We start from the raw sequence: 12140 nt of genomic DNA, 5'->3' as shown, positions 1-12140 counted from the left end.
ATGAGGGAGTGTAGTATTATAGTAGGCAGGCTTCTCCAGAGAAACAGAACCATCAGTATACGTGTATGTATAATAATATCCCATGATTATTAGAGAGAGACATATTTTAAGGAGTTGGCTCATGTAATTATAAGGGCTGGCAGGTCCAAAATCTGTGGGGTATACACCCAGGGAGCAGTTGATGTTGCAGGTTGAGTCTGAAGACTATCTGCTGGCAGAATTCCTTCTTGCCCAGGGAAGATCAGTCTTTCTATCGAGGCCCTTCACATCAGAGAGTCATTTGCTTCACTCAAAGTCTATGGATTGAAATGTGAATCTCATCTAGAAAAGACCTCCAAGCTAACACATAAAATTAACCTGCACAGGAAGGTACCATCATTACCTGCGCTTTCTGGAAGAGAAAAGGAAAGTACAGATTGTTTGAGTAACTAGTCCCATGTCACATGGGGACATGCAGCACAACTGGGATTTGGACCAGACAGTTGTCCCAAGAGCTTATCATCCTAAGCCCTGAACTATATCACTTCCCTGTGAGTCACAGCACGGTCTCCAGTATCTTGTCAGGAGGCCGTATATATAAAGGAACACGTGGAAGCAAACGACCCCTTTCTGATACTGTCAAAGGGATAATGCCCTAAGTCAACGTAGCACTGATCCAGCAACACAATTCCAGATCAGAGTCCAAAAGGAAGACTGCATGCTTAGTTTGGTCACACGATTCCAACCTCAACAACCTGAACCAAGTCAGCGGGCCCCGTACGCCAGGCAGAAGGACACTACCCCGGGAGGCTCGTGGTTCATCTGCCTGTCTTTGCTTTTGCCTTTGTTTTTGGGGAGTGTGTGTGTGTGTGTGTGTGTCCCCACACATGAGCACACCTGCCTATGCATGACTCTGAAGAAATCCACTGTGGGTCCCCCAGGGACACCGATGACAGATGCCTCCAGTTCATCATGTATTACCACTTTCTTCTGCATAGGACTGAATCCTAAAAGAGTCCTGAACTTGTCCCAAACCTCCAAAATAGTGTCAATTCACTGTAATGGTTAAGAGCAAGGGCCCTGGATTTTAAAAAACTGGGCAAGAATCCCACCTCTGTCACTTATTAGCTAAATACTCTTGGACAAGTTACTTAATCTCTCCAAGTTCTGGTCCAATCCTATACAACGGGTTCATCAGGACGCCCACCTGGGAGGTCACTGAGGGGACTCAGAAGCAACAATGCATGTAAGGAACACGGCCCAGTGCCTGGCACAGGGGCATGCTCAATGGGGGTGGCCATTATTTTGTAGGATGATGAATGCTTTATCATCAAATTTCCTCACAAAAAATCTTTTAATGGGGAAAAAAAAAGTGCCTAACAAAGCAATCTCCTCATTAAGACTTTCCATATGCCTTGCGGGCTGGAAGAGTCAGAAGGATCCAAAGGTCACTGGAGCCGAGAACCTGTCTAGATGGGCCTCGCTTGCTCTTCCCACCGCTGACCCCACCCCAAGCCACTGGCGGAGTTGTGAAGCCCTTCCTGTCCTGTGTCAGCACCGCAGTGGTTCACTTGCAGTGGTGTGTCCGTGCACCCCACCCAGGGGTGCAGCCCCCCTAGCCTCCATGCCTGCAGCCTGCACAGCATGGTTACCATCGCTGTCATCCTGGCAGGAACGACTGGACCCCACTTGCCCCACGTGTGTAGGAGGAAATTACTGTAAGTGCTCCTCCACAGGGCACTAACTTTACTCAGTCTCTGTAGGAGATTAAGTGACTCTGTCTTCATGGCTCTGACATCATCTCAAATGTATGAACACTGGCCCAGGGTTTAATAAATTTCAGCCATCATCCATTCTCAACTTTTGCTTGGGTTGCAGTTCCTCTATTTAACAGAAAACAGTCATGGACCAGATGAAAGCAATTTTCCCACATGGCACCTGCATTTTATTTTCCAGTCTCTCAGAAAAAGACTGCACCTCTCACCTTGCAGCTATCAGGAGCATGCGGAACGCTGCCATCTACATGGACCTCACAGGAAATGATGCACATTCCCCAAATTCTTTGCAGGACAAAGGGGCCTCCCTGTTTCTGCCCCACACTGTGCAAACAACAGGAAGTGCTGAGCAGCAGGGAGGGAGGGCAGAGACCGCGATGTGTGTCCCTATTACTGGGGACTGGACACCTTCAACACTGGACAAATTAATGTGGAGTACCTACCACATGTTGAGAAATGTGCTCAGGGCTGGATTGACAGTGCATGCAAGAGAACTCTGTACCATCCCTCATGGGTCTTACATTTTTCGGGGATCCACAATTAACCACCATAATTGCAATTGTGAGACAGGCTACAAAGGACGAGGGCAGAGTGTGAGAGAATACAGAACACGGGGCTGGACTCAGTCTGGAAGTCACTAAAGGTGTCCCTGGAAAGCAAGACTTCGGCTGAAATCTGCAGTTCACCTGAGAGTAAGCTTGGTAAGGAGGAGTCCAGAGGAGCTCTACAGGCTGGGCTGAAAAAGCTACGGGACTGACTAGCAGCAGCAGATGCACGCTGTATCCAGGACTGAGAAGTGCCGAGTGGCTGGAGTGGGCAAAGCCAGAACACGCAGGGCCTGCAGACCACATTACAGAGGTTCAGTCGTATCTGAAGGTTGAAAGAAGAGGTGAGAAGATCGGATTTATCTTCTACAAGATGATTTGGGCCATATGGAAAAGGAAGTAGGGGAGGCAGGAGCAGATAAGATCCAAACAAACACTGGGGTGGCAAAGTTCACAGCAGCACCGTCCGCAAGAGCCAAAAGGTAGGGAGAGCCCAACTGTCCATCAACTACGGGACCGATAAGCAAACTGTGACATACACAGACGATGGACTATTCCTCAGACTTAAAAGGAATGAAGCACTGACACAAGCCACACCATGAAAGAACCTGGAAATCATGTCTGGTGGAAGAAGCCAGACACAAAAGGCCCTGTATTGTAGGATTCCATCTATATGAAATGTCCAGAATGGGCAAATGCACAGACACAGAAAGCAGATTTGTGGTTGTCAGGGGCAAGCGGGAGGGAGAAACAGGGAGTGACTCCTGAACAGGTATGGGTTGCACACTTGAGGTGATGGAAGATTCTGGAAGGAAATGATGGTGATGGCTGCACAGCACTGCAAATACCTTTAATGCCACTGGTCTACACCACTCCCCAAGGCTGCACTGTCTACATGTCAGCCGCAGGAACCCTCGCTCCCCCACTTCAGACCTGGCGGCTCATTAGCAACAGCAATGGGGACAACGGACAGGTCTGTTCCTTCCCCTCTGCGCTCCACATCATATCCCACATTTGGACGTTCAGGTTAGTTATGATGTGAACATTGTTGTAACAATAACTCGTTAATGAACACAGCACTACGCTCATGTCTATTGTATTTCTTCTACTCAGCAATCCTGAAAGTAGATTATTATTAACTCCATCCTACAGATGAGCAAATTGGGTTCAGAGAGGTTAATTAACTTGCTTAAGATCCTACTGTGAACAAATACGAAACCAAAAATTGGAATGCAAGTCTTTGGCCTGCAAGTCCAATATTCTTTCCACAATATCACCACTTCCATTCTAGAAAACCAGATCTCCACACCAATAATGTGAAAATTCCATCTCCCTTCAAATAGAGGGACAAAAACAGTACTTCTGGCTGACAACAAATCATCCAACATTTGACCATACTTTCCACTGGGTTCTTAATTGGGAAATAGCACAAATATTTCCTAATTATATCATTTGTAAGGTCTCCAAGCTGGAAGCAAATCTCCTTGAGTTCATGATTAAGAGATGTGTGTGTGCGCATGCATGTGTGTTCTGGTCCCCTTAATCCCAAAAGGTCTGTCCTATTTATAAGTACATCACAAGCTTATGATAAATCCTTGTTGATGTGAAAATAAAATTAATATAAATTCACTAAATTTTTACAAATAATGCTTGCATAGGCCATGTAATACTTTGGGGAGAACCACATTTCCCAACTCTAAAATGACTATCTGTCAGTTAGACCCCAATCTCGGGAAAGGTTCCCAGTTACTTAAGGAAACACTGGCCTCCACCGCTCATGCTAGTGCATCTCAGAGCACTGCAGGGAACAAGGATGCACGCTGCCCTGAAATCAATCTGGACTCAATTTTACAATCTATATCAATCACTCCTACCCCTATTTCACAGACGATGAAGGGGTAAGTGAGTTCAACCATTCTACCAGGGACAAGGATTGCTCCATATCCCCTTCTGACCGCAGCATTTTGCCTCTGGGGACTTGGCTCTCAGGGACCATCTAAACGGAGACAGACTGGTGACCAGAGCTGGACATGGCTGCTCTACCTGAGCCATACGACCAAGGGCTGTCACAAAAAGGGCCAGTCAGAGGGCAAGGACAAAGCTTCATGAAAAGAGAGACAGAAACATAAACATGTAATAAAAAGGGATTTAAGGAAACAACAAACAAGCTCAGAACTAAGGGAGTAGATAAGTAGCTGAGTCGCAGAGAAACTCGATAAAGTTCACACATGTGCGTGCTCTTCTTGTCCTGCATCTGGGGGCTCAGTCACTGCGAAGGTCATGCCATGACCACGTGGAAAGAGGAACCAATGAACCTGGTTGGGGCTTTCGATTCTATTCCACCAATAATGGACCGCACGGTACCGAGCAGGTCCCATTGACCGCGTGACTCCATTCTCTCATCGGTACGGCAGAAATAAATCAGTGTTTCACAAGACTCTTATGAGGATGAAATAAGATGATTCATGTGAAAGCGCTTAGAGGACTAACTGAATAAGAATGTGTGGATGTGGATGAAAGAGGTGTGTTCACTGAATGAAAACACTGACATTTTTAACACCTTCCGGCATGCCTGCCTTACACAAAGAGCTTGTGCATGTCTTATCTAGTTCACCCTTCACAAGATCACTCTGTGAGGAAGAAATCATGATGATGCCCTTTCCAGAGGAGGAAACTGACATGCGGAGACTTTCAGAGCACACCAGGTCTTGCAGGAGCCTTACAGGGGCAGCTTGAACAGTCAGTAGAATTTCAGTCCACATTATTAATCACTTAATAAAAATAATGAGGAGGAGGTGGAGAAGGAGACACAGAAGTAAGGCTCACAGATTGTCCTATTTGATTCCCATAACAACCCTATGAGGTAGATATTGTCACAGCCCCACTTCACAGATGAGAACACTGAGGGAGGGAGAGGTTGATTAACCTGCACGGCATGGTGCTGGGAAGCCACGGAGTCTGTCAAGCCTGTTTGCGAAGCAGCACGGGCAAATGGACAAGAAAATGGACCTGAGAGCCAGACCCCCTAAGCTCAAATCCCAGCTCCCTCACTCCCTTGTTCTGTGACCTAAGGCCAGCCACTTCACTATCCTGTGCCTCGGCTTCCCCATCTGAATAGTAGGGACAATAGCACCAACCTCAAAGGTTGTTATAAGGATTAAGTAAGTGAATACATGCTAAGTGCCTGTTCCTTAAAGTGTGATCCATGCACCATTGGTGGCCCCTGGGAGCTCATTAGAAATGCAGCATCTTGGGTCCACTTCAGACACTACACTGGAACCTGATCCGAGGGAACTTGTCTGCACACTGATGTCTGAGAAGAGCTTAGAGCACTATGGTTAAGGGCTATGCTAGCTGATGTCTTTACTGTCATTACAGATAATGACACAAAGCGTGAGTGGGGGGGGAGGGGACAGGGACTGGTGGGAAATGAGCCTGGTGGAGGGAGCTGGGGTATACTGTAAAGGACCCAGTCAGGAAATCAGGTGCTGTCCTGAAGGTTTTAGAGAGACAGAGGCCATGAAGGGTTGGGAGTTTTAGGATTCTCTTCCCAAAAAAAGCCAACCAAACAAATGAGCAAGCATTAGATGAACAAGTATCACAAGATTCTCTACTGCAAACCAAACTCATGTGACTCTGCCAGAGCCCAGGGCATCCTTGAGCACCCACCAGGGAACTGGACGATGGAGCCTTGCCCAGGCCTGTGTCCCACACCTGACTCACCGAGGGACCCCTGAGCAGATGCAATCTCCCTTTCACTCTTCCCCACCAGTGGGTCAGGACCTACAAGGAGGCAAATAAGGAAATTCATGTTAAAGTATGTTACAAACAGGGAAACACTAGGCAAAAGTACGGATTCTTACTGGAAAAGCAATTCTCTTCCAAATGGAAAAGCACCAAACACACCATAAGAAAACCTGGGCCCTAGGATTCAGAACCTAATCCAAGAAATGTCTGTGAGATTCTAATTCAACCAATCTGGGTGCGTGTGTGCAGGGTGGAGAGAGTATGAGGACTGTGAGGGAGTCCAAAAGTCTTTTTATAGAAAACATCCCTAGATTGTTGTAATGGCAATTTAGGATTTAGAAGGGTATGTCTCAAACTGGAATGCAAAGAAGAATCTCCTGACAGGTTGTTCAAACATGGGATTCCGGGGCTTTACCCCCAGAGCTCCTGATTCAATAGCTCTGGGCCGTCCTAGTTCACTAGGGCTGCTGTAACAAAGCCCAACAAACTGAATGGCTTCCACAGTAGAAAAGTATCTTCCGCAGGTCTGAGGCCAGGAGTCCAAGATCAAGGTCTGGGCAGGGTGGGGTGTGACTTCCGAGGGCTGGGAGGGAGAATCTGTTCCATCCCATCCTCCAAGCTGCCGGTGCTCTGCTGGCCATCTCTGCTGTCCCTTGGCTTGCAGATGCACCAACCCAATCTTGGTCTTGATGTTCATGACATTCACCCTGTGAGCGTGTCTGTGTCTACATTTCCCCTTTTTAGATGGACACTAGCCAGACTGGCGTAGGTGGATCCATCCAGTATGACCTCATCTTAACGAGGAATGCCTACCATGACCCTACTTCCAAATGAGATCACAATCTGAGGTCCTGGGGTTTAGGACCCCAACATACGACTTTTGAAGGGACAATTCAATCCCTAACACCTACCTTACCCTGCACATAACTCACAGCCCCCGAATCCTAATGAATTCAGGTCATTGTAGTAATGAACGACCCACAGCACATAACTTTTTCTTCTTGTCCTATTCAGCTCCTCCTAAATACATATCTCTTTGCTATTGTACCTTCCCTCCTGGACTCCTGCAAGTTCTCCGGGAATAAAGCCGTGGGCTTCCGCAGCAGGACTTCTCAGAGCAGTATCCCATCAATGCCCATCTTTGTGAAGGCGGCATTCACCAGCTCAGTGGTGCTTTGTCACTCCAAGCCCTTCTCCTTCCCAGGACCCCAGTGATTACCAAAGAGCAACTGCCTCCCTGATGCATCTACAGAGCTGGAAATCTGCGGTTACCATGGTTAATATTTCTGACTTGATTGGCACCACTAGTAATTGAACTGCAGTCTCTCGAGTGCAACACGCTCTATTCATTAGCTCCTATTGTGTTGGGCCATTGCATCAAACCACATTATTTTTCTGCTTACGAAAGAAAGAAAGAAAGAAAGAAAGAAAGAAAGAAAGAAAGAAAGAAAGAAAGAAAGAAAGAAAGAAAGAAAGAAAGAAAGAAAGGAAGGAAAGAAAGGAAAAGAAAAGAAAGGAGGAAAGAAAAGGCAGTCATGAATACAACACTATGTTGCCATATGAGATGCTGCAGTTTTGCTTCGAGGGGGAAATCGTTCTAGACGGAATGTAATGTTGTACCAGCTCTGGCCCCATCAAGAATGGTGAGATGTAAAGTGAGAAATCTTAATTGTGGTGGCACAGTCACACAGAATCAGAGCTAGAAATCAAAACTAGCCGAGTCCCAGTGTTTGTGTCATGAAGGCAACTGCTCATTTGTTTACCATACTGTCAGCATGCCTAGAACCATCTTTGAATTCATGTCTCCCTCACATCTATTTATACCCCGCCCCCATTCCCAGCATTTCAGAAATCTTTTGTGAGCTCGGGGAAGTTTTTCTTTGATGATTTAATAAAAAATGTATGGATTTGTAAAATCCTTGCATTTTTATGTCAGGATTCTATTTTTAATAATCACAACAATGTTTTGTTTTTCGGCTGGAACAACCATTTGACTTCATTGGACTTGTGCTCCTCCTTTCTCTCTCTCGTCACCACAGCTGCTGGAGATGAACCAACTTCAGACTGTGTACCTGTGTGCACGACGGCAGGAGTATTAATAGTAACAAAGAAAATGCAAAAAAAAAAAGTAAGAAAAGGTACAAATAACAGTAACATTATTAATACTACCAAATGCAATAAAATAAGAAAAGGTGAATTTTTTGGTTTTGTTTTGATTTTTTACATTCCAGCACTTATTTGTAAAACTATTCTGGTTTTATAATTTCGGGCTTAGGAAATGGGAGATGGTAAGACTTCAAAACCCTGAGTGTGAGCACTGCCATCACCTGCTGTCTGGGCCCACATCACCGAATGCTGGGGACACAGCGGCACTGGACGGGAAGCCAGCCCGTCTCTGTGTGTGAAGGACATGGGGCTCTCGTGGATTCTCTCTTCCCTTCCTGCCTCAATCTAACCCTGACATTTCTCTCCCCCACAGAGTCCCTCACATACCCGTCACCCGGTGCTGCACCAGGCCCTGTCCCTGCGTCCGGGCGTAGTAGAGTTCAGAAATCACCTCCCCCCTGACTAACTGCTTCTGCTCCCCCTCTTGATTTAGTATCTGGCTAACTTCCTAAAACTACTTTGCCTTCATTTCCTGAGAAGGTAGACGATACTAAAAGTATCTCCCGTCCCGAAAAAAAAAAAAAAAAAAAGAGTTGACAGACTCAAAGTCCAATGACCACCACCACCACAAAGTTGTGTTTTCCCAGCACTATGTTACAAACAGGAGTCTGGCGTCTCTGGGCCTGCCCTGCACTGTGTGTGACCCACGGCAGGCTTCCGGACGCCCTGCCGCCCTCCTGCTACTGGTCATGTCGCGATGAACTCAGAGTCAGGATGTACTCCCTTGACTGCATTTGTGCTTGTGACCCCCGCCCTCATCTACCTAGCTCTGCAACCATCTAAATATCGATATCCTCCCCCATTCCATCTCCCTCCCAGCCATGCTTCACTCAATTTATCCTCTTCCAGTAAGGCTGATCTCCAAATCTACTGTTCCCATTGCAAAACCTCATACCCCAAATCATGTTTCTGGGGCTTCCCCTCCCGTGGGATGCTTCCGCTCCTCCCTTCACCCACCCAAACTTAGTGACATTGCAATGCCAGTCGAATCCCTGTTCCTTCCATGAGGCCTCCCCCAATTACAGCCCACACCAATTCGCCCCAAGTCAGCGCCACAAAGCCCCTCCCCCCACTGCCTGGGATGGGCTTAGTCAATCATTCACTTGGAAACTTCTCCTTGGCAGCTGCACCCGCTCTCCTGCTACACACTACACGGCACCGAACACACAGTCAGTATGTGCCCAGCGAATGCTGTAGGACTCATCTGTGTAATGAAGACAACGAATACAAAATACTCTGCTCTAAAAACTGTCTCCCAACATGAAATAAAGTTGCTCTTCTCCTTTACTTCCTGGGACTCCGAGTTCTGTCCGTCCGGAGCAATTACAAAGTCCAGGGAAGTTTGTGGATTCTTCCCCAGAGTGCTTTCTGAGCAAGTGTTGGGAAACCAGATTCTGATTCTCCAGACCCTTCCAGCCAGCTGCCATCTGCTGCAACACTGAAGAGTCAAGTTACAGGAGGACACAGGACTCTTCCAAGCATGGACCAGTCCCGAGCCTAGGCTCTGCCCCATTGGGCTCCATCTTACCGCCCAAACACCCCATACGCTAACCCTGCCTTCGCCCTGACCTCCATGCTCTTTTCTGGAACACCCTTGATTCTTGTTAAAAGGTCCAACTCAACGGACACCCCTTCTGCCACCTAAAGCTCCCTCCCTCCCCGACCAATCATCACCTCTACCTTGTTCCTCCGGTTGGACCTGTTGTTCTTTGCTGGTGCCCCTCTCTACCCACTAAGGCAGAGATTTACCATCCGTTCTGGGAATTCCTCATACACCACAACTGCTAACTGTTGCCCTGGGGTTTCTCAAATTCCCCCTAAGTCTTCAACAGGAATCTGGGAATCAACATTAAGAGTGAGCTGGGTCCCTAAAATCACCCCTGACCCCACCACCCATCCCTCTGACATAAAAAGTCACACTAAAAAATAATAGACGGCTACAAAATGCTAATTGCTTTCCTTCTTTCTTCTTGTAAGAAATATGAACTCTAACATGATGACTTCCCAAGCATTTTAAATAATAATAAAATATTTCCAGTCCAAGTAGATATTTAAATGTGTTAGGTTCTGACATCAATTTTCAAAGGAGTTTAGGCTTGGAAAAGGCCTGAATCTTTTACAGTGAAAACTCTCAGAGCATTTTCTGTGTATACGCTGATTAACTCAGCTAGCAGCACGAGCCCCTACGTGAGGCTGAGACATGGCTTTAGTGACATTCCTGACCTCCTCCCTCTCTAGTCCAACGGCAGCCCCACCGAGGTGTCACAGGCCTGGAGCGTCGCAGACCAGGGCTGGCTGCACCACATCAGGCCATCAGGCAGAGGCTGTGCACACCATACACAGCAGGTGGGGGGCTGGGGGTGCCGTGGGGGAGGGCAAATCATTCGGCCAGCTCCTCTTCAACCTTCTAGGAAGGGCCCCAGGATGGTGGGCGAGCCCATCTGCTATGCACTCTACCCTTCATTTCCAAGCTCAGTGCACTCAAGGGCCCTTCAATCACCGTGTCTGGCTGGGGTAGCATTCTGTCTGTGCTCTCTCTTGCAGGGCATTCCACGGGAAGTTTGATCCTGTTCTAGACCTGCCCTTCTTTCTAACGTATCACCGCATCATGTTACTGCACACACACACCCCCACACGCCCCCAGCCCATCCTCTCCGTCTAGGCACCCATGCCCTTTTACGTCCATCTTTTGGAAACTAAAAGCAGGCTGTCCAACATAGCCCTCAAAATAGTTGTCATCTCAAGGAAAATAGATGTGGAGCTATTATGATCTAAATAACTTCAGCAAATAATTTTGATTCATCATGCCAGATTTTATCAAAACCCAGTTAGACTTGATTTTTTTTTAAGTTATTTATGTATGTGCTACCTCCAAACACTATGTGTGGCAGTTCAATGTTCGTCCAACCCCAGCACGGTAACAGCTCCCTGTGACTTCTGAACCAATGGGCTGGTGCAGATAATTTAGTCAGCACAGCTCATAATAGCCAATTCTCCATTATCCCCTGGTACGGTATCCATTGTAAACATTTAATTGCCAGATCCTCACTCTGGGTGCTTTCAAAATCTACTCAGTGGAGATTGAGGAATTTAATTAATTTTAGTTTTATTCAAAGTTAAAATTTAATGCAATGTTCAGTTTACAATTAAGATTATGTATAAATCATAATTTATAATGCATTCTAAAGGGAATTATTACCTGGGGGGTATTACTTAATAAGCTACTTCTTTGGTCAAACTGCCATGCTGGGGATGGAAATGAACCTTGACAGGAGGCCAGTGAGGAGCGCCAGGTGGGGGAAAGGTGTGTTTCTAGGCTTACCTCACTTGACCTTGCAATCATTCCGAGGTGTGGGCGTCATTAGGGAGCAATTCAGGACTTTGTGATAAGCTGCATGTCGTGCTCACACCCAAATCTCTTCCAGACATTTCTGTAGGTCCGCGTTTCCCGTGCATTCAGTGAGACACACGGAAAATAGCGAACATGATGAGAAAATTCAAGCTGCCAGTCTTTTCTATTTAAGGTAATCTCAAAGCACATGCCATAAATTATCTTTCCTCGGTTTTCTTTACTCACACTGAGGAGTTCTGAATCAACCCTCTGGAGTGGCCCTGCAGCAGGGCTGGTGGGACACACAGGTCACTGTGCAGTCACCCTGCCCAACATCGAACTTGCACTCACCCTCTGTGACCTTCTCCGCCTGGGTCATGGACAATACAAGGACACTAAGTACCTTTACTTTTTTTTTTTTTTTTTAACAAAAGCATACTTCAAGTGTTCAGGACCAAATCCTGTAGAACATTCCAACCTCACCAGGTCCAATCTCTATTTACCTATATTCTTCATGCCTATTCCTCTCAGCAAGGACACCAAACACACTCCTATTAAGGATTTTATTACTTTCCCAGGAAAAAAAATAATGTAAAC

The 12140-nt window shown here is 46.6% G+C and overlaps 1 long non-coding RNA gene across 1 annotated transcript in view; it reads right to left on the bottom strand.

Annotated features, from left to right (window-relative positions):
• Positions 1 to 12140, bottom strand: part of LOC135361710 (uncharacterized) — a 570432-nt gene that overhangs the window by 471060 nt on the left and 87232 nt on the right. Inside the window, exon 3 of the long non-coding RNA XR_010405408.1 lies at positions 6023 to 6082. This is a non-coding gene — a long non-coding RNA (uncharacterized LOC135361710). The remainder of the gene's footprint in view (positions 1 to 6022; positions 6083 to 12140) is intronic.

The sequence above is a fragment of the Mirounga angustirostris genome, unplaced genomic scaffold (genome assembly GCF_029215605.1).
Source record: "Mirounga angustirostris isolate CCGP_5_RB_7025 unplaced genomic scaffold, mMirAng1.0.hap1 SCAF_10, whole genome shotgun sequence".
Taxonomy (NCBI): Eukaryota; Metazoa; Chordata; class Mammalia; order Carnivora; family Phocidae; genus Mirounga; species Mirounga angustirostris.
Note: the sequence above shows the minus strand (reverse complement) of the source record. Positions and strands in the feature narration are given on the sequence as shown.